A 27809-nucleotide genomic window follows, 5' to 3' on the forward strand; every position below is an offset into this window, starting at 1 on the left:
TTATTGAGCACCCATTATTGCACTGATAATATCATTACTGTTTTTCCTCAGGGCTCCAATTGCCTTTGCTCTCTGCCCATTTGTGATATGACCAATCCTATGTTCTTCGCTTCCACACCTGTTTCATCAACCTCTTCCTTTTTACTCTCCTCTTGTACAGTTGGAGTCTGGGTATTTTCTAGAATGTTTACAATAGCTTCACCTTGAACTTTAATTTCCTCAGCTGCTGCCAGTGTTCTTGCTGAGATCAGTCCTCTAACTCGGCTTCCCCCAAAACTATGCAGGTACAGTAAACCCTCAATGTTTCAGACCTCAATTTAACAGGCTTTGGATTTAAGGGACAACATTTCTGGCCAATAAGTTATATGTGGAAATTAACACCCTGATAATTTTTAAATGCTTTTAACCAAGATTTACTTATTATTAAATTAACAGGTTATTTTTTGTTACTAATTCACTGTTATTGTTAACACGTTTTAGCAAATGGGCCATATGTTGGTGAAAACACCATGGTAATTTCACTGACAGAAATAAATGCTATATATCTAAAAGTAGAGACTACATATTTAAATCTAAGAGTCACCACCTGTAAACAATGTTCAGAATGATTAGCACGTGATCTAGGGTACCAAGTGTGGTAATTGGTTCTGTTGCCATGTGGTGTGAATTTCTGCAACAGTTTTTTGTTGTTGTTGTTGTTGTTTTTAAAAAAAATTATATATATATATATATACAATATATTGATTTCAAAGAGGAAGGGAGAAGGAGAGAGATAGAAACATCAATGATGAGAATCATTGATCGGCTACCTCCTGCACACCCCTTACTGAGGATTGAGCCTGCAACCCGGGCATGTGCCCTTGATTGGAATTGAACCCGGGACCCTTCAGTCCCCAAGCCGATGCTATATCTACTGAACCAAACCAGCTAGGGCTCTGCAACAGTTGTAATGCTTGCTGGCTGATGTTCCCAGATGTTCTCAGCCATGCCCCAGCTGTGTGCATTTGTTTACTGGTGGTAGTTGGTGAATGCTTATATTTATTGGATCTAGTAAGTATAAATTTAAAATTATAGTAATACATATAGAAAACTCTTCTTTGAAATTAAACTTTTCATGCACACTTAATTGTAATTGCACAAACATGTCTACAATAAGTAAAAACAGATAAACTAACTAATTTAGCAAGGGAGGAAAATGAACATTTAGCAAGGAAGGAAAATGTCCCTTGTAGTAAATTTTCCTATTTACTATAGTAAACATATGCATTCAGAAAATCTATTAGATAACAGATTTTCAGCTTTAATGGACACCCCCTTGCCCAAATAAGTCCTTTATACCAAGGTTTGACTATATCTGAAGCAGCACACTTATAGACATCTGGTTTGGCGATGACAAAGGATATTCTTAGATTTCTGGGTAGTGCCCCTAGTAACCCCTGGAACCCATGGAAAGCCCAATTTGGACAAAGCCCTCGGTGACTTTTTTTCACTCCGGCTCTGTTTTGCTTTACTGATGGTTCTTCATGAATCTCAGCTGCAGCTGCCAGCTGGGCCTGTGTGGCTGCTTGTGCGGAATCTTGGTCCTGGAGCTCGGGTACAGATTCATCACTGTCAGAGTCTGTCCCAGGCCCTGTCTCAGCCTTGGGCTGAGGCACCTCCTGCTCTGTAGCCTGGATGATTTCTGTGGCTCACCCTGTACTCGGGAGGGAAACAGAACCGATAGGACCACAGAAAGAAATCAAGTGAGACCGTGACCCACATCTGTTGCAGAGGACAAAACGACTCTTGAAAAGAGCTTTGAATTTAGCAATTAGGAGGAAAATGGAAAGCATCCAGGCAGAGAGAAGACAGATGATAAGACTGGTGAAAAAACCAGGTCACATTTTTAAAACAGCTAAAAATTTGAGTTCGGTGTAGTGCAGGGTGCCTATGAAGATGGCAGTGGAGAAGTTGAATAAAAGATAGCTAACAAGTCTGAATTTCATTCTAAGTGAAATGTGGGCATTATTGTAGAAATATATTTTAGTTAGGAAAGACTCTAATATATCTCTTTCTCTCTATTTTTTTCTATGAACTTCAGACAAATAATGTTATTCATTAACATAAATTTACTATGAAAAACTCACCTAACAAATGCTTGTGAGTAATAATATATATGTAAGAACTTAATATTAATGAGATAGTCCATATTATTGCTTCAAACACATAAATAGAAAAGTATATTGCAAAGTGGAAAAAAGATGGAAGCTAAAAGCAGAGAGACCTTAAGCCCATTTTACAACATCTTCTGTTCTAGATATTTAAAAAAAAAATTGTCACTATTCCCTTTGATATTGTAAAATAGTATTGATTTCTGAAATATTAGCTAAAGTAGTGTAATTCAATAAAATTTTATTAGCTTATATTGTATTGTTTGCCAAATAATATTACTGAGTTTAAGTTAAAAGCAAGTTAAATATCATCTGAAATAATTTAAGTTTATAACAAATACAGTTATTTGCCTGCATATGATAATCACTTAGGAAGAAAAAAATGATGTGAGTTTGATAAAATTATAATATATAATTTGACTTGTATTATTTTCAACTAAAAATTATAAGAGGAGAACCCCATCACAATCTTCACATAAATTAGAGGAACTGATTGGAGGAAAATTAGGAAAAATGCTACAGCAGAAATGTATCTTAAACACAAATGTTACATTCCAGAGACATTTTTTTAAGGATACAGGTTTAAAGTAGATAAAATCACACTTACTTTTATCAATCCATCACTTATATTTACTATACTTACAATAATAAAGATAATAATATATTTATTAATGGAAGAATTTGTCTAAGAAACCGTGTGCTCAGTGGTCATTTAATCACATCGAATTGGTTTTGAGTTAATAGTAAAAATGGAGCATTTTGCCAAAGCCGGTTTGGCTCAGTGGTAGAGCGTCGGTCTGCGGACTGAAAGGTCCCAGGTTCGATTCTGGTCAAGGGCATGTACATTGGTTGCAGGCACATCCCTAGTAAGGGATGTGCAAAGGCAGCCAGTCGATGTTTCTCTCATCGACGTTTCTAGCTCTCTATCTCTCTCCCTTCTTTTCTGTAAAAAATCAATAAAATATATATATTTTTTTAAATGGAGCATTTTAAGAGACATGGTATGTGATACCTCATAGATTTCCTCAGGCAGCTCATTTTCAAACTGAAGGTGCAATAGAAACAGGTGCTGACAATCAATATGCAAACCTTTGCATAGCTTAGTGACTGAGATCTGGAAGAGTGTGGTGTGTGAATGGTGGGAGAGGTGAGGGTGAAGCTGGACTTTAATGACTCGGGGGTATAAAAAGGCAGAGCACAGAAAGCTGAGCACTTCCGGCCAAGAAAGTGGGTCCCAGGGATCTGGACTGATTATGGACCAGGAAAGGCAGACCATAATGAAGACGTTTAAAAAGATGGGCTGAAAACTTTGGATTAGATGTGACAGGAAAGAAGAGAGTCGGGGTACAGTGTGTGAAGGAGTGACTTCAAAAAATCAGTGTGTTTTCTTGGAGATTCTCTGCCATCTGGGTTGAGGCAGGATTCAGAGTCCAAATGAAACGCTGTCTCTATAAATCCAGGCGAAGGACATCTAAGCCCACCATCGGAGGCTCATCTGGCAGGAGGCAGTTTGAGAGATTGGCAATTCTTAAATAAACACAGTCTCTGCTTCCAAGTTCACAGTATATTGTTTTCCCCTCTTATTGCCTCACCTCTAACAATGTTTACCTCACTTTGCTCCAGCTTTTATTCTCAGACTGTAAACTTCAGGGCAAAGACCATCAACTTTTCATTTCTCACAATGTTCGGTGTCCTGCTTCCAGGGCCAAACAGAAAATAGCAACCGAAGAAGTAAATTACATGGAAACTGGGTTTTTGAATTTCGCCTTCTGGGCATCTTGAATCATTATTTTCTACACATAAGAAAAAAAATATATTTTTTTTAATTCAATAATTGAAAAAATACTTATATTTTATCTGATGCTGTCAATAACATAAAAAGTTATGTTTATTGGAAAATCTGATGCTTACTCTCTAAAAATAAAAAATGTAGAAGCTGCATGAGAAAGCTATCGGTGGTAGAGTTCTAACCGGATTTGGAGAGTATGTTTAACAAAAACAGGTGGATGGAGAAGGAAATAAGCGCTTTCTTGCAAAATGACTAGATCGTGTAGGTTTATAATTTATCATCCTTCCTGTGCTTAATACATTGTGCATAACCACAGGCAGCACGTTTCAGGGGGGCAGATTCAAGCGCAGTATGTTTTGCCACACAGAATGTGTTGCTGCTTTTATGGTTTCCAAATGTATGGCGCCCCTGGAACTGCAAATGTTGTCAGATTAAAGCACTTGTCATTTGGATTTGCTCAAACAATCGCTTTTGCCAGAATTCGTTCTTTCTGAAAATGATTGCCTTTTAGGAGTTTTCACAAATAGATTTATTAGCTTTCACACTGAATAAGAAAATGAGAGCCTGCTATGCAGATCGGCCCCAGAAGCTGTTGTCGGGGATATATTTCCAACTTATATGGCAACATCCTTTACTTTTATGTTCTATCCTCTCTAACATTGATAAATTGAGTTTTGTTTAAAAAAATACCAGAAAGTGGAGCAGAATAAAGCAGGACAAATTTTTCTCCACAACGCCTGGGGTTTCCTTGGTGTTAATGTATACACGTTTTTACTGGAGCAGAAGTTTTCATGGTCAAGTTGCTAGAAATTAGGACTCGACGGGATGCACTGAGGCAAATTTAGGGATCAGGAACAAGTGAGAACCTAAGAAATATAGTGTCCATGCAACTTCCTCCTCCCACTGGGGTTTTTGTTTGTTTTCCTTTGAGGATCTTGGTTGCTGTTCTGAACAGTTAAGGAAGCCTGTCCATTTCTTGTGTCTTAGGAGAGCATGCTGTTTTGCCTTTAAAATATCATCAAGTTTCCTGAAACAAAAAGGCTTTACATTACAGAGAAAACTGTTGGCATATAGAGAGGGTGGGGCGAGGGAGTAAGTGAAACCAAGGAAATGAAGGAGAAAGAGGGAAAGAAAAAGAGAGATTCCTGGCTCCATACTGGTTTTCAGTATCCAAAAAGAAAGGTGTGTTCACTCCAGAGATAGTTTCCCGTCTCACTAGCTAAAAAGTGCAGGTACTACAGTTATGGGTGTATCACATGGCCAGACTATTCATGCAAGTAGATACCACCCTCTTTATTCTTATACTTGTAGGGTAAATAGGGACTTGGAGGTCTCAGTGTGGCATATTTCCTCCTTATATCTTTCCTGCCTCGTTGTGTCTCCGTTGTGCCAGTGCCAGGAGTTCTCTCCCAAAAGAGAAATAGAGTCCGAAACTTTCCGAGGTCACATAGGAATGGGACTGCATCTTGTTTATTTCTCTGCAGCACATTTTACTCCAGGAAAAATGGAGCTCCTTCGGATAACTATTTGCTATTTCTTTAGTAGAAAATATGATTTAATGTTTTGGTTATTTTTAAAATGTAGTGTCCTATGATTATAACCCCATTGCCAAAGCTGAGCTTTTGTGATGCACTTTGTCAAATCTCTGTCTCTCTACCACACTGAATGTGTATAAGAACATTCATTCTGAACTAAATATTTAGTCCTTTGGTCCTTGGAGAAGTGTCAGTGAGGCAGGATCAGCACAGGAGATGAGGAATAAAAGCCATCTTTAGCCAGAATTACTTGGGTCCTTCCCACCTACAGGGAAATGGAGATAGCGCAACAGACAGGAAACGTGTCTACCACACCTACTGGTAATGGACCCCAAGCCTTTCACTGTCCCAAACTCAGCTTCCAGTAATACTGAAGACTCATGGTTATTGCCTCTTTTTCAAAACCATATATCTACATGTGAATCTACTAAAAGCTATGGACTCTTTCTCCAAGAAAGGACAAAATATACAGTGAACTTTCCGAAAGTTCACTTTATACTTCACTTTTACAGAAAACCTACTTCACACCTGCTTTTGCTAACAGAAAGAAATCCAAAGAGGATTTGCACTGTTAAAGGAAAAAGTGAAAATAGCTTCTTTGTCTTATGCCGTTTCTGCTGATGAATGATTTCATGGGAACACTTTCCTTTCAGATAGCTAGGGAAAACTTTCCTTCTAACCCAGACAGTAGTGGCCAAGCATTTGGAGACCTAGTTCAGCCTTGGTTCAGCCATGACACTTAGGTATTTATCTTCTGAAATTTAACTTTATCAGCAATAAGCGAGGAGGATAATCAAGATAAATTTGGAGTATATAAAATACTTTTAAAAAGTAAAAAGCAGTTTACACATATAAAACTCGAGGGCCAGAGCAAGTAGGCACTACTCCATTTCCTACTGAAGAATTTGAAACTTACTCTTTCTAAGATTGAGAATTTTAGTTCTAAATGAAAGAAACCACATAGCAACCTTACTTGATCTGCAGTTGTTTTCTACCAGGAGTCTAACAAATGGCCATGGCACTGGCCTCTGCCTTAACATTTCTTCCATGAACGTGTGGCAAGGGAGAAATGAGGGGAAGCAAGTGTTTTCTCACTTCCTTTCACCAGAGCGCCTCTCTTCTTCTGAGGCGTGAAGTAGTAAAGCACAGGCTATTTCCACCCAAATAACAGGCCAAGGATCAGGGAGAAATTGTCTGATAAGTTTCCACACTTTTGAGCAAACAATTTCTAGTTTGCGGAAATGTCTACATATATATTTTAGAGGAAGTTATTTTCCCCCCAGTGCGTATCTCTCCAGGCTATGTCAGTCTAGGATCCAGTAGGAATAGCAGCAATAAAACTAGCTGACTTTCATTCAACAATTGCCATGTGAAGATGACAATCTAATCATTTCATATGTATTTACTCACTGAACTCATAATCTTTGAGTTGGATACTTTTAAAATCACATTTTAGAGAAAAGCGCATGCCATTTAAGTAATTTACTGGAAATCCCAGAACTAGTGAATGGAGAAGTCAATTATGTGCAGTGTGGGTAAGTCAGTTACTTCAATGGAAGTGATTAATATTAAAAGGTTACTAGGCATTTGGGATCACCATTCCTTCCGCAACACACACACACACACACACACACACACACACACTCACCACTCACACATATGGAAACACGTATTTTTATTGATAGAAAATTGAAAAATATTGGCATGTTCTGGGCACACATAGTTGAAAGGGTTAAAGAGAATAAAGTGAGACAGAGAAAACTTATCGTGTTCAGCAGATATCTTGCAGAAAGCATGCAACCTTGAGCATGGCATAGCCCAGAGAGCCACTGGACATCTGGTGCCAGGAAGAGCCAAGGACAGGACACGTCAGTCAAGCTCCGTAAGTCAGCAGAACTGTTTGCAGCCAGCAGAAATGAATAAAACCCTGCCTCTCCCTTCAGTCTCCGCTGATTCCTTTGTTGGAATCAGCCCACCTGCACACAGGTGCCTAAAATAAAAATCTCTTTTGATACGCGATGGCCTCATGTCATTGGTGCGAGACCCAAACCTTTCAATTGTGTTGGTTCAGAATCTGGGAGACCAAAAAACACAAGACATACACTCAAGAGGATGCTACTGGCTCAGTTCTAGCTGTGGTGTCAGCACTGTCAGCTCTCAGGGTAGTCCTGAGCAAAGGGTAGCTTCACTGAGTATTACTCATCCAGGATGCAAGAAGCAGATGCATGTGTTTACTTATGCCCATAATTATTCAAAACTATGATAAAACGTACAATTTCCTTTCTACCCCACAAGGGGCCTAAATTAAGAGACCCAGCATTGCAAAGAAATGAGCCAGGAGAACTTATTAATAAGGGACTTGGCAGGAAAACAGAAACCAAACTAGGTGTTTAAAATGAGGGAATCAAACAGGGAGTTCATGGTGCAGGTGCTGAGTAAGCTGAACGAGTAAAAAATGTTTAAAAATAAAATAAATAAACAACAAGAAAAAAGCAACAACACTGAGTTAAGCCAGAAAAATAACTGCAAGAAGAATCTACCGCTTTCCATCTGGAGAAATAAAGGGGAAAGGTTGGGATTATCATAACAGAGACTGTCAGAAAAGGGTCCTGCCACATGAGCTCAGACCTCTGAGGAGGGTGTAGCCTGCTGCTGCCGGAGGGGTTCAATGATGTCGGTGCTGGCGGAGAAAAGGGAATCAGAGGCTAGAACCAACTGCTGCTACTGTGGGGAAGAGCTCTTGCAAAAAAAAAAAAAAAAAAAAAAAAAAAAAAAAAAAAAAAAAAAAAGCACTTCTTTGTGTTTACCTTGCAATTTCCTACTTGCACTGCCCCCTACTGTCAGGATGTCACCAGAAGGCAGCTGTAATGAGAAATATAGTTTGTAGGTTTTCAAACTCAGCAATATAAAGGAGCGATTAAGCCTGATACAATGAGATAATAGTTCAACTAACCGGGAAAACGGGCTGGTAGATATTGAACCTCTTTGTGACTCAATTTTCTCATTTATGAATTTTGGGCTGTAGTAATATCCACCTCAAAGTGATGTAAATAGTAAATAATCACATGAGGGCATGCAATCTATGCTCAATAAATGTTAGCTATTAAAATTACTTTTGTTCATAGGTTTCTCTAAAATGTGTGAAAAGTATGGGAAATAAACAAGAGAGAGAAAAACCTTTAGAGAAAAACGAATACTCTATAGAGAATGAATAGGTCAATATTAAAAGGCCAAGCAAACCTACAAAGTAACTTTGAACTGACAATGCCTATAGTGTGGTAATCAGCCATTTTCCTATTGTGTGAGCAGTAAGCCAAGCCAGCAGACAAATCAATATATGAAATCTGTTGAGCAGACGCTTCTAAGACATTACTCATTTCTGAAGATTCTGTTAAATTCAAGGGAGAACGCTTACATAACATCCCTATCCAAGCAGGAAGGCGCTGATCTGTGCCTCCTATTGTTCCTGTGTACAGAAGTTTCGATGTGGGAGCTGACATTATGATAAGAAACACAGGATGAATAAAAATCTTGTAGTGAATCTCAACATTGTTTCCATGTGTCTCCAAGATTCTTATTAGAAAAATAATATTTCTTAACATTTATTGTTGCTGGTTATACACTAGATAATGTTGAAAAACAAAGAAACAAACAAACAAAAACAAAAACAAAAAAACAGGACAGCCTGGTCAACTATCACATATATTTGGGATGAACATGCAGGCTGTGAGTCAAGATTTATGAGGTGGGTCAAATAGTTTTATTAAACATATTAGGCCATATTTATTTTAAAGCACTTATTTAGTGTCCCTAGAATAAGCAGAGACAGAACTGATATTCATTAAGCCTTACACTTTGTATTACTTACTGCATTCAATTAGCACAAGAACTTCATAAAGTGTTATATTTCATTTCATAGATGAGAAAAATATTTGAGAAACTGTCCCAAGGTAATTGTTTTTAAGTGAGATAATCATTTATAACCACATTTAGTAATCTTTCTAGTTTACCATGTTTGTTAGATCATATTTTATATATTCCTAATTAATATATATTAATTGAATGTTTACTCATTTTCTATGAATTGGTATGCTAAGACACTAAAAATTTTTAAATTCCATTCTGTCTCTGAAAGACACATTTATTTTTGAAAGATATAATGCATGACATAATTAGAGACAAGAAACCTAATGAATGGCCTGGCCAGTGTGATTCAGTGGTTGAGCATCAATCTATGAACCAGGAGGTCTTGGTTCAATTCCAGTTATGGGCTCTATCCCAGTGGGGCATGCAGGAGGCAGCCAATCAATGATTATCTCATCATTGATGTCTCTCTCTCTCTCTCTCTCTCTCTTGCTCTCACTCTCTCTTTCTCTCTCCATTCCTCTCTGAAAATAATACAAATTCATTAACAAAACAAAACAAAAAAAACCACTGAATGGAGAAACATGGAGGTTCCCACGTTAACGGGGAGGCTGTACTCCCTTCTATTCCAGAGCCTCCACCTTACTCTCACCATCTCCATGGGGGCCCTGTTCTTCCAGTTTGCTTTTGATCAGGCAGGGACGTGACCTACAAACACGTCGACCGAGGGAATCTGTGGAAACACATCAAGCACACGTCTGAGAACTAGGTCCCCGGAAGTCCCCATCAGAGCCCAAAGGACCAGGTCCACTTGCCAGCTGTTTGCCTAGACATGCTCAGGTCACTCTTCACAGACCACCTTTCGCTGTTGGCAAGAAATGGCTTCCAACTTCTGCTTTGTTTAAAGTATGTTTAATCAGACTCATTAGCATAAATTGTCCCGGAAAAAAAAGAGCCGCATACACACTCTGACATACCATGACTCACAAACACATACTACTTAATCATCAAATACACAACACAAATAACTTTGACTTTTGATTATTATTTTGTGTCAAACTGATTTGAAAAAACAAACTGAAATATTACTTATGGAAAAGTAAATCATTATTGAAAATATGTTTACAAAATATTGATTTTCATTTTTGCACAACACAACTACCACATATGGATAGAATTTCATAGATGAAAAAAGATCAAAGATTTATTAGAGATTTCTTTTCAATATATGTATAGCGGTTTAAATTTTTTATTAAGTAGCCTATTTAAAGAGGAGGTCAAAAATGCATTTAATAATTTAAAAATGAAACAAGAAAATTCCCTCTTGAGAGGGAATTACAAGTACAGATATTTATTTTTTTCAGAGGCTTTCCAGCCAATTGTGCATTTTAACAAGAGGTATAATGATGTGCTTGATGATATAACCTTTTATATAAAGCAAACTGTACTGGTCAAATGTTACTATGAAAACACTTAAACTCAATAAATATTGTATTAATCCTTCCAGGCACCTCTTTCAATCCTTTTCATAGCTATGTATTTGTTTGTAAGAGGATTTTTATTCACATCATACTTTAAAAAACTATGTAAACGATGCATAAAGTACAAAAATTAGAAAAACATATAACCTGTTCAGATAATAAAAAATTCTAAAATAACTCCACATTATAGCTACATCAAAAAAATATTGATTGGGACGAAAAACCATTAACTCTGATTTAAAACAAGAACAGATGCAGTAGACATGATTCTTCTGAAGCAAATGTTACTAAATACAAAACTCCTTGCTCTTGCAATTTTTAATGTATTGGGCAAAAAGTATTGGATATAAATATGATTTTGGAATGCTTAAAACGCAAAGAAAAGTGATAATGAGGCAAAAACAAAGTAAGAGAAAATTTCAGACTCTTAATAAAAGTTTTGAAGTATAGTTCAATTTATACTAATAAAACATTTATCCAGAGTGTCCTAAGGGTTAGAAAATAAAGCATTTCTTACCATCACTATAATACTGCCTTTCTATAGCTTGCTATTGGGAAATGTGTTCATATACTAATCGTAACAACACAACAACAAAAAACAAACTAGAGAACAAAAACAAAAAACCCTGGAGGGCATAAAGATCACATCTGGAAGGATCCAGAAAGCATCTATGGGTAGGTATTAAATAAAAAACAGTGAAAGGTCTGAGATTTTTGCCTTACTTAAAAGTTAACATGTGAGCCTCCCATAATGTTATACACATACTAGAGGTCCAGTGCATGACATTCTTGCATGCATAGGGTCCCTAGGCCTGGCCAGCAATCAGGGCTGATCAGGGCCTTCTGGCTGCCAGTCAGTGCCTTCCTTCCCCAGCTGCTGGCTGGGGCCTTACTTCATTCCGTGTCACACATGGTGGTCAGTGCACATCATAGTGAGTGAACAGTCTCTTGGTCCAACTCCTGAGGGGACACTTTGCATACTAGAGGCCTGGTACATGAAACTCATGCACAGGGCAGGAGTCCCTCAGCCCAGCACCCTCCCCAATCAGGGACTCATGAGGGGTGACCAAAACATGATTAGGCTCGATCCAGTCAGACATCCCTCTCACAATCCAGTACTGCTGGATCCCAACTGCTCGCCTGCCTGCCTTCTTGATTGCCTCAAACCACTTCTGCCTGCCAGCCTGATCACCCCCTAACCACTCCCCTGCCAGCCTGATTGATGCCTAACTGCTCCCCTGCCAGCCTGTTTGCCCTAACTGCCCTCCCCTGTAGGCTGGATCACCCCTAACTTCCCTCCCCTGCAGGCCTGGTCCCCCCCAATTGCCCTTTCCTGCAGACCCAGTTGCCCCCAACTTCCCTCCTCTGCCATCCTAGTCAACCCCAACTGCTCTACCTTGCAGACCTAGGCCCTCCCAACTGCCCTCCCCTGCTGGCCATCTTTTGTTTACATGGGGGCAGTCATTTTTGAACACATGGGGGAAGCCATCTTGTGTATTGGAGTGATGGTCAATTTGCATATTATTCTTTTAGGATAGAGGCCTGGTGCATGGGTTGGGGCCAGCTCTGAAGGGTGTCCCAGATCAGGGTGGGGGTTCCCTTGGGGCGTGGGGTGGCCTGGGCAAGGAGCCTGTGGTGGTTTTCAGGCCAACCATGCCCCCCAGCTACCCAAGTGGAGGCCCTGGTGTCTGGGATTTACCTTCTATAATTGAAACTTTGTACCCTTGAGTAGAGCCAAGCCACCTGCTCACTCTGTGGCTGCAGCCATTTTTGTTGGGATTTATTTATCTTGTATAATTGAAACTTTCTAGCCTGGAGTGGAGGTCTGGCCAGGGCAGGTGGAAAGCTTGGATTCCTCCATCTCTGGGGGTAACTCAAGCCTCCTACTCTCTCCATCCAGCTCTGTGGCTGCCATCATTTTGTTTGGATTTATTTATCTTATATCATTGAATCTTTGTAGGATTGAGTAGAGGCTTAGGCTGGCCAAGGTGTGCAGAAAGCTTGGTTTCCTACATTGGCAGGAAAATCCAAGCCTCCCTCCTGCTCTCCATGCTCACAGCCATCTTGGTTTATTTGCATATTCACTCCTGAGTGGCTGGTGGATGTGGCTTGTGGGCATGGCTTATGGGTGTAGCAGAGGTATGGTCAATTTGCATATTACTCTTTTATTAGACAGAATACTAGAGGCCCAGTGCACAGATTTGTGCACCAGTTGGAGAAGTCAGTCTGGACTTCTCCCTCTCACAATCCGGAATCCCTTGGGGAATGTCGGACTGCCAGTTTGGGCCAGATCCCCAGGGGCTGTAGCAGAAGGTGAAGTGGTAGGCAGCCGGGGAGGATCCCGAGCTGGCTTGGTGCTTGGTGCTTCAAACCACCTGCCTCTGCTCTGTTTGCCCCCTGCTGCTTGCTCCTTATTGCTTGCCTGCTGATGCTCACTCCTTAGCGCCACTGCAGAGGCAGGAGAGGCTCCCACCACTGCTATTGTGCTTGCCAGTGGTGAGCCAGGCTTCTGGCCGAGTGGAGCTCCAGCTGTGGGAATGCACTGATCACCAGGAGGCAGCTCCTGCATTGAGCATCTTCCCCCTAGTGGTCAGTGTGCATCATAGCTACCAGTTATTCTGATCATTCTGGTTGCTTAGGCAGATATATATATATATATATATATATATATATATATATATATATATATATATATATATATATATAATTGACAATTGAACAGCAATGGGGGTTATGGGTGCTGACTTCCAGTGCAGTCAAAAGTCAGTGTATAACTTTTGACTCTCCAAAATGTTAATTACTAACAGCCTACTATTAACCAGAAGCCTTGCCAATAAAATAAATAGTTGACTACACATATTTTGCATGTTATATGTATTATTACAATAAAGTAAGCCATAGAAATACTATTTAAAACCCATTTCTCTGTCAAAGGTTTTACTTTAGTCTATACAACATAGACCAACCTTCTTTTAAAGGTTAGCAGCAACTCAACTGTCTCTTTCTTCCATAGAGACACACCTCTTCCCATTCATTAAGGATCAGTGATAGAAATTCTTATGAATGACATAACTGAGATATATCACTAGTTAGTCACTTATTACATATCGAGGATCTCCAAACCTAAAAATGCAGTCCTTGAAAAAACATATTTTGATAATAATAAATGCATAATGGCAACCCAGGCAGTAAATAAGTAGTAAAATATTTTAGAGCCACCTAAAATAAATAAATCTTAATAGCAAAACCTTTTCCTTCATCAGACAGTTGTGCCTAAAAGTATGAATGTAGCCACAAACTTACATTATCTAGGACTCATTGTATTTAAACTATTAAATTGCTTCACAATTACATTAAATATATTTGTGCATGATATAAAATGTACTAATGCCTCAAGCATTTTAAAATGAATAATGACTGCCTGTGTTGTGCATGGTCAGTTTCTTTTATGACACATAATTCAAATATAGTATATTGCACTGTTTCTACATAGTTTTATTACTAGATTTCAAATAAAGGAGACTTGTTAGCATTTTCTGCAATGGAGACATTACAATTTTCTCCTTTTCCTTCCTGTCATTTACTATGAGCATCTTATAAACATACACATCGTGCCACTAACACATTTACTAAGTGTATCTAATCAGTGACCTCTTAAGGTTAGTAATTTTTTCACAGGATGGAAACACTGCACTTCCATTGACTTGCCCTCGTGGCTGTCATACATAGAAATAGACACATCTGCATTACATTTTCCTTGGTTTATCTAGAAATGCTATTCAAGAGACCTCAGAATGCCCACCTGAGAGGAGACAGTGTGGACTGCAACGTGAGCACATTTCAGGACCTATCGTAGTAAATCGTGCTCTTTGAGAATATTTAATGTCTCACAACTGAAAGCAGATAAAAATATATAATTTTACACTGTTGCTTTTTAAAAATTTTCTTCTGTTCAACTTTGACATTTCCATGGAAATAAGCTCACAGAGCGAGTAAGGATTAAAGTATTAAATTTAAAAGCAAACCACTCAGTTGCAACATTTATAAGGTTGATTTTGAGGATGTCACAAATATTACATTACAGGATATCATACTGTGCACATTTTTATGCTATGTTTTCTGTGACCTTAGTGTACTCATTTCTGGTGCATAGTTATTTCCCATCAAGTTCAATTTCTAAGTTCCAGAACAACTGTAAAATAATTCCAGTTAGCAGTTTCAGAGTGCTAATGCATACTTCCTTCCACATAGCATATCTAAAATTTAACGTATTTTTACCCCAAAATCAATTCCACCTCCTATTTTCTCTAGCTCAATCAGAAACTGGAAGATCTTAATTAATTACTTTCCAGCTTGAACACATTTATTTATCAGTTATGTTCCTAATAACCCTATCCCATTTATTTTTCTTCCTTTCCACTCTTAAATATTACTACTTCTCTTTTTACCCATTGTCCTTACCCTTATAAGGTTTAGGTGTGCATTCTCCCACATGGAATTTTTAATATTCCTCTGTATCCTGAATTCAGACAAAAAAATTAAAGTGATCTTTCTAAAGCACTAACTCAATATTGATACTCTTCCAATTTTACCTATAAATCATGTCTTTTTGTCTTTAGAAACATCACAACTCTTTAACATGTCATAAAATATGTTATGATCTAATTTTCTGTGATACCTACAGGTTTTTACATCCGCTATCTCCTTTCCACTCTAAACTAACCTTGTTTAGATTAACGCCAATCTATCAATCTATCCTTTTTTTGCATTTTAATCTATTTATTGATTAAGTTATTACAAGTTCTTCTACCACCTATCCCTTGCTTAGATGTCCTTCCTACTCCACAATAGCATTTTCCACATTCTATTATTATTTTTTATGTATCTGAATTCCATTGGGCTCTAATCTCTTCAAGACAATATTTCTGTTTTATTCATTGCTTTATCTCTAATACTAGCCTGGCATTACAGACAAATAGCAACTCACAACTATTTTTTAATTGACTAGATTCTTTTGAGATGATCTATGGAATAATAAACAATATTAAACTTATAAATATATCAGAAGAGGCAATTTTGACATAAATACAAATTATTTATTGCATTCTAATATCTGGCAGTGACCTATGTGAACTAGCTAAGGTAAAACTGTTAGACTGGAAATAAACTTAAACATATATAAGAATACAAAACACAAAGGTAAGTATACAGAACTATATTTTATTGTTTATTATTTGCTTATTTTAATTATGTATTTTATTTATATGTTTTTCTATTATTTATTTTTACTTGCATAAAGACTAATATGGATGTTTCTCAAAGCGATAATTCAAGGAGCAAGGCAATTCCATTTTTTTAGGCCCACCATCTCAACAAGGTTTTCAAGGTTGCAATGCTTCTCTGAATTAACATGACAGAAGAGAAAAAAAATGATTTCCATCAATTCTGCTTATATTATATTGGTTATAATTCAATTACATCCAAATGCAAAAATGACTAGAAAATACTGTGTAATTGATTTTTTAGGAAGAGGAAATGAACCCAGCTGGTATGGCTCAATGGTTGAGCATTGACTCATGAACCAAGAGGTCACTGGTTCAATTCTCAGTTAACCTGGGTTGCTGTCCATCCCCAGTAGGGGACTGCAGTAGATAGCCAGTCTGTGTTTCTCTCTCATTGATGTTCCTGTCTTTCTCTCTCCATCTCTCTCTAAATATCAATAAAAATGATTTTTTTTAAGATGAAGAAGAAATGGGTTTAATAAATACATATCTTGTCTGCCAGCAGAAAACCAATCTGGTCACAGAATACCAGATTCACCCTTGTTCCCAAATAGAGAACAACACCAATCCTTTTTCAAAGAAGATAAGCAAAAACATCCAAATATTTCACCCAAGTCAAAGTTCAAGATCTCAAGGCTATCTATTTGACCTCGGTGAGTTCCAAACTGTCTGGCAACCTATAAACTAAAGACACCTTATCTGATTTTCACATGTCTCCGATTATATAACCAAGATTCTGGCCTGGAAAACTTTAGTAACAATTCTCACTTGGAAAGGTAGAGACTGAGAGACACACTGGAATCACTTTTCTGGAGCAATAACAAAATCCTACCATCTGGGTATTGAAAGAACTTCTGCTCTAACTATCGAAGAATCACTTTAATGAGACCCTTCTGATTTTCCTGTCTGCACATCCTTCTTCATGATTACTGGATCTCTTCTATCTGACAGATTCTTCCTTGTTTGTTACACTCCAAAGCTAACTCTGAAGTGGGTGTAATTTAGGAAAAATTACTTATTTGGTACTGTGTAGTTTTCACAGGGTTCTTTCTGTTAGAATGAGCAGGGAACTAGTTAGATATTAACAAACAAGGGAGGAGGAAGCGAATGGAACCCGATATCTGATTCAGCCTGATTAAGTAGGAAAAAGCAGCTTTACTGTCACCCTGAGAAGTAACCAGAAAAAGAGACATTGTTCTGCCAAACAATCCGAATAGGCAGGGAAGACTTCTTTTCAGCCGGGGAGTCTGCCAACTAATGGGGAGAGGAATAAAATTCCTTTTACTAAGCACATGCACAGTAGGAGCCACAGTGGCACCATACAAAGGGCAGGGCACAAGCTTGGGAATAGGATCAGAAGAGGAAGGGAAAGAGATTGTGTAGGGGAGGGCACAAGAACAAACCAAGGAAAAGCCAGGAAAGAGGGTGGATAGCTTGAGGAAAAACAAAACAAACAAAACAAAACAAAACATGCTCTTTTCCAAACCTAAGAAAATGTAAGGAAGTTTAAAAAGACCTCATGGCAGCTTCTGCCCTATAGGCTGCCTGCTCTCTTTCTCTGAGACTGTACTGTGGCTTTTCACTTTAAAATCCTTGCCACTATTGCTTAAAACTCCCCCTATGTGAGCTTCCATGAAATTCTTTACCCGTCACACCACATAAGAACCTATTTCCTCTAGTAACATTCCTACTTGTGCAACATTGAACACCAAGGATTTATCCCAATATATAAAAACCCTGGGTCTGTCACATCCACAACAACCAGAGGCTCAACAACTGGAAGTCGGTCCTGTAGTCAGCGCTGGGTTGCCAGTGCAGTGACCCAACACTGACTCCTGAGGGGGCTGCAAATCAGGCCCAGAGAGAGGCCTGAAGAGAGAAGCAGAGTCTGATCCATAGCCTTTGTGGCAGCTGTTGATCAGCACTTGCCTCTTTCTTTCTGGGCTTGGCTAACAGCTGCACCTCCATTTCTCTCCAAGCCTCCATCAGGGCTGCTGATCAGCCCCAACTTTCTGATCAGGCCCCGTTGATAGGTCCAGAGATGCTGACTGGCATAGAAATGACCAATCAGAACAAAATCTGGGTGAAATTTGAGGAGCCAATGGCTGCCTAGGAGGCGGAGCTTTTGACACTGACTGGCATAGAAACTGACCAATCAGAACCAAATTAGCAGGCAGGGGAGGGCAGTTGGGGTTGAGATTAGGCTGGCAGGGGCGGGCAGTTGGGGGAAATGGGGCCAGCAGGAGAACAGTTAGGTGTTAATCAGGCTGCCAAGGGAGTAACTAGGGGATGATCAGGCTGGCAGGCAGAAGTGGTTAGGAGCAATCAGGCAGGCAGGCAGGTAGGCAGGCAGGCGAACAGGTAGGAGCCAGCAGTCCTGGATTGTGAGAGGGATATCTGACTGCCGGTTTAGGCATGATCTCTGTGGGGCCCCAGATTGGAGAGGGTGCAGGCTAGGGTGAGGGAAACCTCCCCCACCCCCCAGTGCAGAAATTTTATGCACCGGCCTCTAGTTTGAAATAAAAAAGTACAAGGTTTTTTTTATTCTGGATTTATTGTTTCTTTGTCAAAACAATTCCCTCAAAATATAGTATGTTTCTGATCTGTATGTTTTCAGGCATTTCCAATGTTCTAGTACATTCACACAAAGTTCTCACACTGCATAATTATCTGGTCTTATTTATTGATTGCTTTATGAATTTGATGCTCCCCTTTGCATTTAAGTTTGGCTAATCTGAGCTAAACTGCAGGAAAGGATTCAGGAAGGCAAATATTAGCTTGAATTATCTTTATCTCAGGACTAACACACTTGTCCAACTAAGGGATCTATTGAACCTTTATTGTTGAGCCTTTTCCAAATCCATAACTTTCTTTATTTCTCTATTCACATGTACATTTAAAATCCAGTCAATTATTGCTTCAGCTCTTATTAGAGAACCTTTTGCTAAAAACTGTCAATCATAGCTAATACACAGCATATTTGTTTTAACTGCATCTACCTGATATCAGGGGCAGAATGCACATAATCTGATTTCAAAATTTCCAGCAGTTCTGTGGACAATAGTTTTACTGAATATTTTGCCATTCTATAATAAAGATCTCAGCTTTATAATTAGCAGTATCTATTTTTTTGTCACTATTGTCCAACCACGAAGCCAATGTCACATGCTGTAGGTGCCTGGAAAGGCAGCAAGACATTTCCAGTTAGCAATTTTAGCAAACTCATGGAATGCTAGCTGCTCTAATAAACAAATGTACAGAGACTTGAACATGAGCAGCATTTATTTTTCATTCAGGTAAATTCCAAAGCTAGCGCTTCCGGATGGCCAACATCATTCTTTCTCATAACGATTTACAAATCAGGGTTACTTTATCTTGAGCTTCTGCATTTTTTGACTCTTCGAGCTTCATGGACATTGAATTATGTTCAAAGAAAAGGAAAAGACATGGAAAATTGGCTACAGGAAGTTTCATGGGTCAAGCCTAGAAATAGTTCCCAACATTTTCACTCAAATTCTGTTATCCAGTCATGGTGCATGACCATGCCTAAATCAATTTAATCTAGCTGAATAAGTAGTTCTGCATCCATTTTCACATCAGTGTATAATTTGATAATATAGTTTCAATTTCCTTCAGAGAAGGATTTTTACTTTCCTAACATACCACTTGGTTGGGGGTAGTCAGAAAGTTTAAAAGAATGTTTTCTAGGTCATGGAAGAATTGATGCCATTGCATTACAGCTGCATCTTGAAGATGAAACTAGTAATTGGGAAAAGCTGGGCAAGTGCTGATGAATATACAAATTACATCCGTAGGCAAGAGAGTGTGTCAGGAGAGCCAACATACTTCCTTGAAAAATGAAAGTGAATGTTGAGGGAAAGAATACACAAATATCCTTCCTAGATATGATTTTACACTAAAATGTGTCAGTCTGGAGTTTTAATTGTTTTAAACAATTAAAAGCATTAACTGGGAAAATAAGAGAGATATTTTTAGATAAGGTGAGTGCAGTTCTGTTTAGATTCACTATTGCATGATGCATGGACATGTGATTTTTTTTTTTTTTTTATCATCAAAGATGTGCTTAGTTGTCCTGATTTGAACTAAAATATGTGAGTGGTGGAAAAAGTTTGTAGATATTATGGCATAAATCATAAGAAACTTTAAACTTTTATTTATTATGTATTTCTCAAAAATGCAATGGAATGGCATGGGAAGTATGATTTTGCAGAATATTTTCCAGGCAAAAAAATATTTAATTAAATTTCTTTGATCAAAATACATCCTTTCTCCAACAATATATCTGGGTCATGTCATGACCATGCGCATTTAAAATTTACATGAATATTTTCATGCTTCAGGGCTTTTCATTTACTGTTATTATTACTCATTATATTTTCAAATCATATCATCTAACAAAGCTTTTTAAATTAAAAAATGTAGTGGCAAGCAATTTTGTTCTCTGGTTCTAAAAATAATAGACAAACAAGAGTTATTTTGGCTATAATTAACTTCAGGTTGCCCAAGGGAAGAAGGGAAAATTAGTTTGTATTGTAAATATTCTTTTTCATATGGACTGTGTTTTAAAGTCTGCTTTATCTAGACACTTCTCATTAGAATAGATAAGATTAGTATGCAGCCATTGTTTTTAAAGTTCAAGTTTCCTTCAGATAAATTTGGAATTGAAAAATATTTTGCATTTAATGAGGAATATAATGAATACCTTGCCATTACAACTGTTTCTCTTTCTTATTTTCATGGTAAAAAAAAAAAAGCGATTACCAGTAACTTCTCTATTTTTATTTAGGCTAGGCCAATTAAAGTAACAGTCAACTGTGTCCTGCTTTTTTATTTTTAAAGCTAGTTTTTATTGGCATTTGAAAAGAACATGACACTGAGAACTAAAGCCATTAAATGTAAGCCCTATAGAGAGTTAAGAACACTGAAAATAGCATGATACATCAGAACTAGCTGAGAACAGAGGAAGGAAACTCTCCCTTAGAGGATCTTAAAATCAAAGGGGAAAAAAATGCATAAATAAGATAAAGTTGCCATGTTCAAAGTCACCTATAGGATTATAGTATCTTGTTTTTTAAAAACAATTTGAGAAACTATGATGTTTTTAAAATGGATGTGTCATTTTGAAATCTGAAGATAAATTATTTTATAGTTGAATTTTGTCTGAGAGCTATTTTCTTTAAAATTTATCCCTTGTCTTTAAAAAAGAATAAGTGCAATGACCTTAAGGTTAGAAAAGGTTTCAATAATGGTCCCATTGCCAGCCGAGGCAGTAAAACCCTATTGACTTCAAAAGTGGTCTATTTATGCCCGTTAGTGGTTTTAGCATTCTTTTTAAGCCATGTATTTTTTTGCTATTTGCAGGCCTACAGGCTTTAAAAAGCTCAGAATAACTGTTGTTTCTTGTTATTCTTCAGAATCCACTGCAATATATCTTTGTCTCTCATATTGGAAGGTTACATGGCTGACATTGTTAATTTTCTTTAGCAAAGTCCCTCTGGCAGCAGGATTTATCCTTGAATTGTTTAGAATGGTCACACCAATAAATAATTTTTATTGTCAACTGTGTTCTCAGCATTTAACAAATAAATGGAACTGTAGGTGCCATATTAAATCTAATAGTTTGTATGAAATATTACAAACTATCTAAATGAGGGTAGAGAAGGAGGATTTTGAACTGTAAAATTTCAGTTAATAACTTCCTCTTGCCCATAATACAGTCCCTAAAAGAGGATTAAGATACTGAAAAAATAAATAAGATCTATGTTCTAGTTATGATTTCCCTTAATTCTTTATGTACTGAGGTCACATTAATATAAAAATAACCCTATATAATAAAAGGCTAATATGCAAAAAGACTGATGGCAGAACAAAGAGCTGGTCGCTATGACATGTTCTGACCACCAGGGGGCATGTGCGGAACATGGAAGGTGTTGGTTGCAGTGGGTGGTGGAGCAGGTGAGTGGGGGTGCCAGACCAAGATGGGGTGCTGGTTGCTTTCATCAGGATAAGCCTCTAGTAGTTACTGAAAATTCTTTGCTTTTGTGCACTGAAGTCCTACCTGGCGCTCACACCTGCTGCCAACGCAGGCACCCGCAGTCAGTGCTCAATGCTAGTCCTGATTGGTCGGTGCCATCAGAGGGTGCAAGCACCAGCTGCTGGCCCTGATCACCTCTGAGGGCTTCTGCACCTCTCTCTGCTCCTGAGGGGCGATCAGGGCAGCAGCCACCACTCACACCCGCTGATGTTGCCAGCCGCAATCACTCTGCGCCATCAGCAGGTGGGAGCAGGGCAATGCCATCAGCATGTGGGAATGGCAGCAGCAGGATTGGGGCTACTAGCAGACAAGACCAAGGGCTGTGCTGGGAGGGGCTGGGCGGGGGCACGGAGGATGGGCTAAGACCTGCCCCTGTGCCTACTGCAGCCTCATGGCCCACAGTTCCTTTCAAGGTGCATGAATTTGTGTACTGGGCTCCTAGTTGTATAATACTTCCATTTTTAACTATGCCCTAAAAATAAATGATGAAATATTTCACCTCTTGCTATTTCTCTCTCTCTCTCTAAACATCATATATATATATATATATATATATATATATATATATATATATATATATCTCCTATATAATAGAGAAGTAATATGCAGATGGTATTTACACCGTGATGAATAATGACCAAATAGCAGGAGGGCCAGGCAGCAAGCTCAGAGCCTAGGAGAGCTACAGGAGGGCGGAGAAGTGAGCTACCTGTGGCAGAGAGCTACAAGCAGCATCAAGGTAAGCAGCAGCAAGTTACTTGCACACAGATTTGTGTGCAGGGCTACTAGTATATATATTTAAAGTGTTATATCTAGAATTCAAGGGAGAGAAAAAAAAGCCTTATGAAAACACAAATTTTGATAATATGAACAGTATATAAGGTCTTGATGGATTTCATGTTTCAACTGATATTCATATGAATTGTTCTGAATGCTATAATTGGACACAAATTATTCAATAGGATTTTAGTTTCATTTAAAAAAAGTCTAATTATAATACTACAGTATGTACTATAGTACTACAGAGTAGAAGGGTAAGAAAATATGGATTAAAAATAAAAACTTGTTTAATGCTACAAATATCATACTAGTAAAAACCAATAGGTATGAATCTACTTTTTTTTTTTAATCCCAAGTCAGCTAATTTGAAACACATCTCTTGTGAGGAAGTTTTCTAACTAAGGAAAATGATACATATATAATGCTATATCCTGAAAGATTTTATTGGTGGAAGTAAGACGTGCATATTTTTACACCAAAACAACCTATTTGAGACAAACATGCACTTGTACGCAAATGAAAACACATATGAGGATATTCACTTACCCAAGGAAGACTGAAAAACAGAGCTACACACAAGGAATTACATTGTGACAAAATGAACATATTGTGGCAAGGTATTGGTATTTTTCACTGTTATAAATTGGCATTTTTCCAGTTATTTTTCATTGTCTGTAAACAGAATTTATTTTAAATTTTCTTATTCCTAATTTTATTTTAATATTTGAAACACTTCAACTAATTTGTGTATATAATTTTATCATAAAAGATTTTTAAAACATAAATGAAATTAAATCAGGTGGGTTGCAATTCTCATATATTTTATATATATATATATTTATATATATATAATATTAAAATTACTATTAAGTTTCCCAGTTTTGCTTAATATGCATTTATTTATTTAATAGCACTTTGTCTTTTTTCTTAAGTTGATAACCCTTAAAGGGAAGTATGTTCCCAATATTTTAGAATGCCTGTGTTTTTTTTCACAGAGAGCTCAAGTATGACCCTAACTAGAAGTAAACACACACACACACACACACACACACACACACACACATGCACAAATGCCAATAGTCTTTCAAACCACAGATAACTAAGAAGCAGAAATGGAGATAATTTTCTAAGAAAAATAAAAATTCAAGTGGAAGCTCCAATATTTTGTAGCATATACATTTAAAACAATTTCCAATACATGTTTCCATGAGAATACATTACTTTCCTTCCCACATATTTTTCAGAGACTACTACAAAAGAAATTAAATTAACTAAAAGGTTCATAATATGATTAGATTTAAGCATTCATTTATATTTATATGGAATTGCTGGCCTGCTAAGCATCCAGACTTAGAAGACCTAGGAAAGCATTCAGATATTTTTTGTTGTTGTAGTCTGATATTTCAAATTAAGCCCAGATACTCTCTGTATTTTCATTTAACTCACTCGCCAGGTTTGCTTCTCATAGGAAGAGTGACACTAAATTTGCCTTATCATACGTGCAGAAAAGGAGTGTTTCAGACAGTCAGGCCCTGAGCAACAATAAAGGCCCCATAGGAAAACACTCAGCATGACAGGCTGAGAGCTGTACTTGTTTATTCTAAGTGCTACCTGGGAGATTTCCTCTCCCTACTCACACTGCACTCTCATCGATGTTAGGATAGACAACCTTAAATACTCAATGGAACAAGCTGTTTGACTATTTCATCCCGGTAATCCTTTCTTTAGACACTAGAATTGTGATAGGCATAGAGGGCTCTTTTTTATTTTATATGAAAGCTCTTAGAAATAGCTTGTTTTGGCTGCTTCTATGTTTTATGAAAACAACATGTTACCATTTATAAACTGAAGCAGAAAAGATATGCAGTGCTAGACTATGGTCACACTGATTTGATCTGCACATTACCTTTAGAAATTGAATTTTAATTTTCATTCCATCATAGCACTGGTGTTTATAATAATCAAGATTTGTACATCTCACAGGAATAAATACAAAGGTGACAATAGTGGGAACTTAAAAAAATAATATTTCAAATGGATAAAATCCTAAAAAGTCTGATAGATGTACTTATGACAGTATCGCAGGGTGGGGCCAAGGTAGGTTTACAGTTGTTCTTATGGAAAATAATACAATAATTAATAGTTAATAATGCAAGAATAAACTCTGTGTTTCATGTACTCACAACTGTAAAACTGATTTTGCCCCTTCCTGTAAATCACTTATTGTGTTATCTTTATTAGTTAAATAAAGTTTCTCTAAATAAGATCAAAATTATAAAAGTTTAGCCTGATCACCATTGGTCAGTGGTTGAGCATGAACCCATGAACCAGGAGGTCATGGTTTGATTCCCGGTCAGGCACATGCTTGGATTGCAGGCTCGATCCTCAGTGTTTTATGCAAAAGGCAACTGATCAATGATTCTCTCCCATCATTGATGTTTCTACTCTCTATCTATATCCCTTCTTCTCTGAAATCAATAAAAATATATTTTAAAATTATAAAAGTTCAACATAATCTGAACATACACTTAGTGTATACACACACACACACACACACACACACACACATACATACAATTGTACATTACATATATACACTGAGTGGCCAGATTATTATGATCTCTGAATGCATAATAATCTGGCCACTTTTTGTGTGTGTGTGTGTGTGTGTGTGTGTGTGTATGTGTGTGTGTGTGTATTAGAGGCTCGGTGCATGAATTTGTGCATGGATGGGGTCCAGCCAGCCTGGCCAGGGGCGGTTGGCCAACCTTCCTGCTGGCCGAACTCCTGGTTGAGAGGACAATTTGCATATTAGCCATTTATTATATAGGATATATACTGAGTGGCTAGATTATTATGAATTCAGAGATCATACTAATCTGGCCATTCAGTTTATATTCTATAGTGTTGGTAGTCTCAGTTTTAAGTGCCTAAGTAACACTTTGAGGAACACCCTATTATAAGTTCTTTCTTTCTTGTTTTTTAAGGAGGGAAAACGAAGACCCAGTGAGGTTATAAAATTACTTGATCAAAAGGTCAGTGTTTATCAGTATTACAGCTGTTCTTATTCTAAGGTTGTCTGTGCTTTATAAATAGTATCCACTTCTGGCTGTTGCCTCTCATTAAACAAGAAGCCAAACTAGCATTTCCAACTATTTTTATTCATATCTAATGTTTTGTCAATAATACTTGCAATGTTTAAAGAAAAGCAGAGACTAGCTTGAGGGTAGAGGTATAGTTCTCCGATGTCAAAGATGTGTTAAGGCAAGAGATGAAACCATTTCTTTTTTTCATTCCCAAAGTGGCTGACTCAGTAATTAAAGTTGATGTAGCAGAGTTGCTAAGTTCATAAGCTTTATTGTTTTATAAATAATAAATTTTAAAAATCATCATACATTATTTTTAAAATTTCTCTTCAAATTCTCAAAATCAGTGAATTTTTTATTAAAACATTTTGAGAGTTATTAATTACCCTAACTTATTTGGCATCACAGTATAACACTTAAATAAATTTGCTGTAACTTTCCTCCTTAATTAAAGTGGAAAATTCAGATGATATTGCTTATAAATGTGCTATGAATCAAAACATAAGGACTCCACAGTGCTGTCACCCACATCAAAGACTTTATGTTTTAGAAGTAACGAGTTGTAAAAGAAAATCAGTGAAAATTAGAAATCCGATGACATCAAGTTATGTTTCAGATAATTTAGGTACTTCTAATTGATATGTAGTCATTAAACAGTATAGTGTGCCAAACTGGTTATAGCAAGTTTAAATCAGTTTAAACTCTATGACTCATTTTACCAGCTCTCATCACTAGATGAGCTGGAATGATTTGTCAGCAACCACTGTGGCTCCCTACTGAGTGCCCTGCTGCCAGATCCTCCTGAAGAAGCGCATTTGAAGTAGCTGACTAAATACAGACTCACTGTGTGGGGACGATTTCTTATATTGATTGTTGAACTCTGAGGAATGATTCATCATGTCGTTTTTGTTCTTTAAGCACAAGTTCGCTGTAGAAGATTTTTATTTAGAACCGATGAAGTGTGTCTTAAAAAATAATAAAACATGTAACAGAATGAAATGGCCAAAGAGTAGCTTTATATTTATTGTGTTATTTAATTGGAAATTAGCTGTCTTATTTATTTACTTTTTAGTGTGACAATTTTAAGTTAGTTTTCATTTAAGTAGCACATGCATTTACATCTAACCTCCTTATTAAATGATGTTTCCATTTTGTGCATAATTGCAGGTGCTTCATACTCTTGCAATCCAAATTGTTTAAGGACAGCCCTGATGGATGAAAAAACAATTATAGATTCCCTGAGAATGAAGGAAAGGAAAATTGGAATATAGAAAGCAGAATCTGTAAGTAATAAATATTTGCATCAGCTTCCATGTACTTCTCACTCCCCACCCTAATTTCATATTACCAAGGCAAATCTGACTTCTTTATGTGGCTTCAAACTTCCACACTTTAAAATAAGAATATTCACAACTTTCTTTTATGGGTATGAATGCTGTTACAAAATCACTAACTAAGTTAGATTATCATATAAAGGAAGTTTAAAAGTGTATATTTTGTGGTTAATAACTGTTTCTCAAAAGGTTTATTCTCCTAGTTTTTTTCTTCACAGATGTCTTTCATAGACTTTTGCAACAAAAAAAAAATTAGTATTGTTTATATAGGGTAACCTCCCCATGTTAAACAATTTTATAAAAGTGATACCTCAAGCTATATTTTGAAAAATATTTCTCTGAATAATGCTTCACAAACTAAAGAGAAAAAAATGATTACAACATTTGAGCTAAAAATACAATACTTCAATGTTTGATAAAGCAGACTAAAATGGACTTTTAGATCTATTCTAC

At 37.2% G+C, this 27809-nt stretch overlaps 1 pseudogene; it reads right to left on the reverse strand.

Annotated features, from left to right (window-relative positions):
- LOC118711343 lies at nucleotides 1-26921 on the reverse strand (annotated as a pseudogene).
- Between the last annotated feature and the right edge of the window lie 888 nt (nucleotides 26922-27809).

Source organism: Pipistrellus kuhlii, unplaced genomic scaffold (assembly GCF_014108245.1).
Source record: "Pipistrellus kuhlii isolate mPipKuh1 unplaced genomic scaffold, mPipKuh1.p scaffold_m20_p_8, whole genome shotgun sequence".
Lineage (NCBI taxonomy): Eukaryota > Metazoa > Chordata > Mammalia > Chiroptera > Vespertilionidae > Pipistrellus > Pipistrellus kuhlii.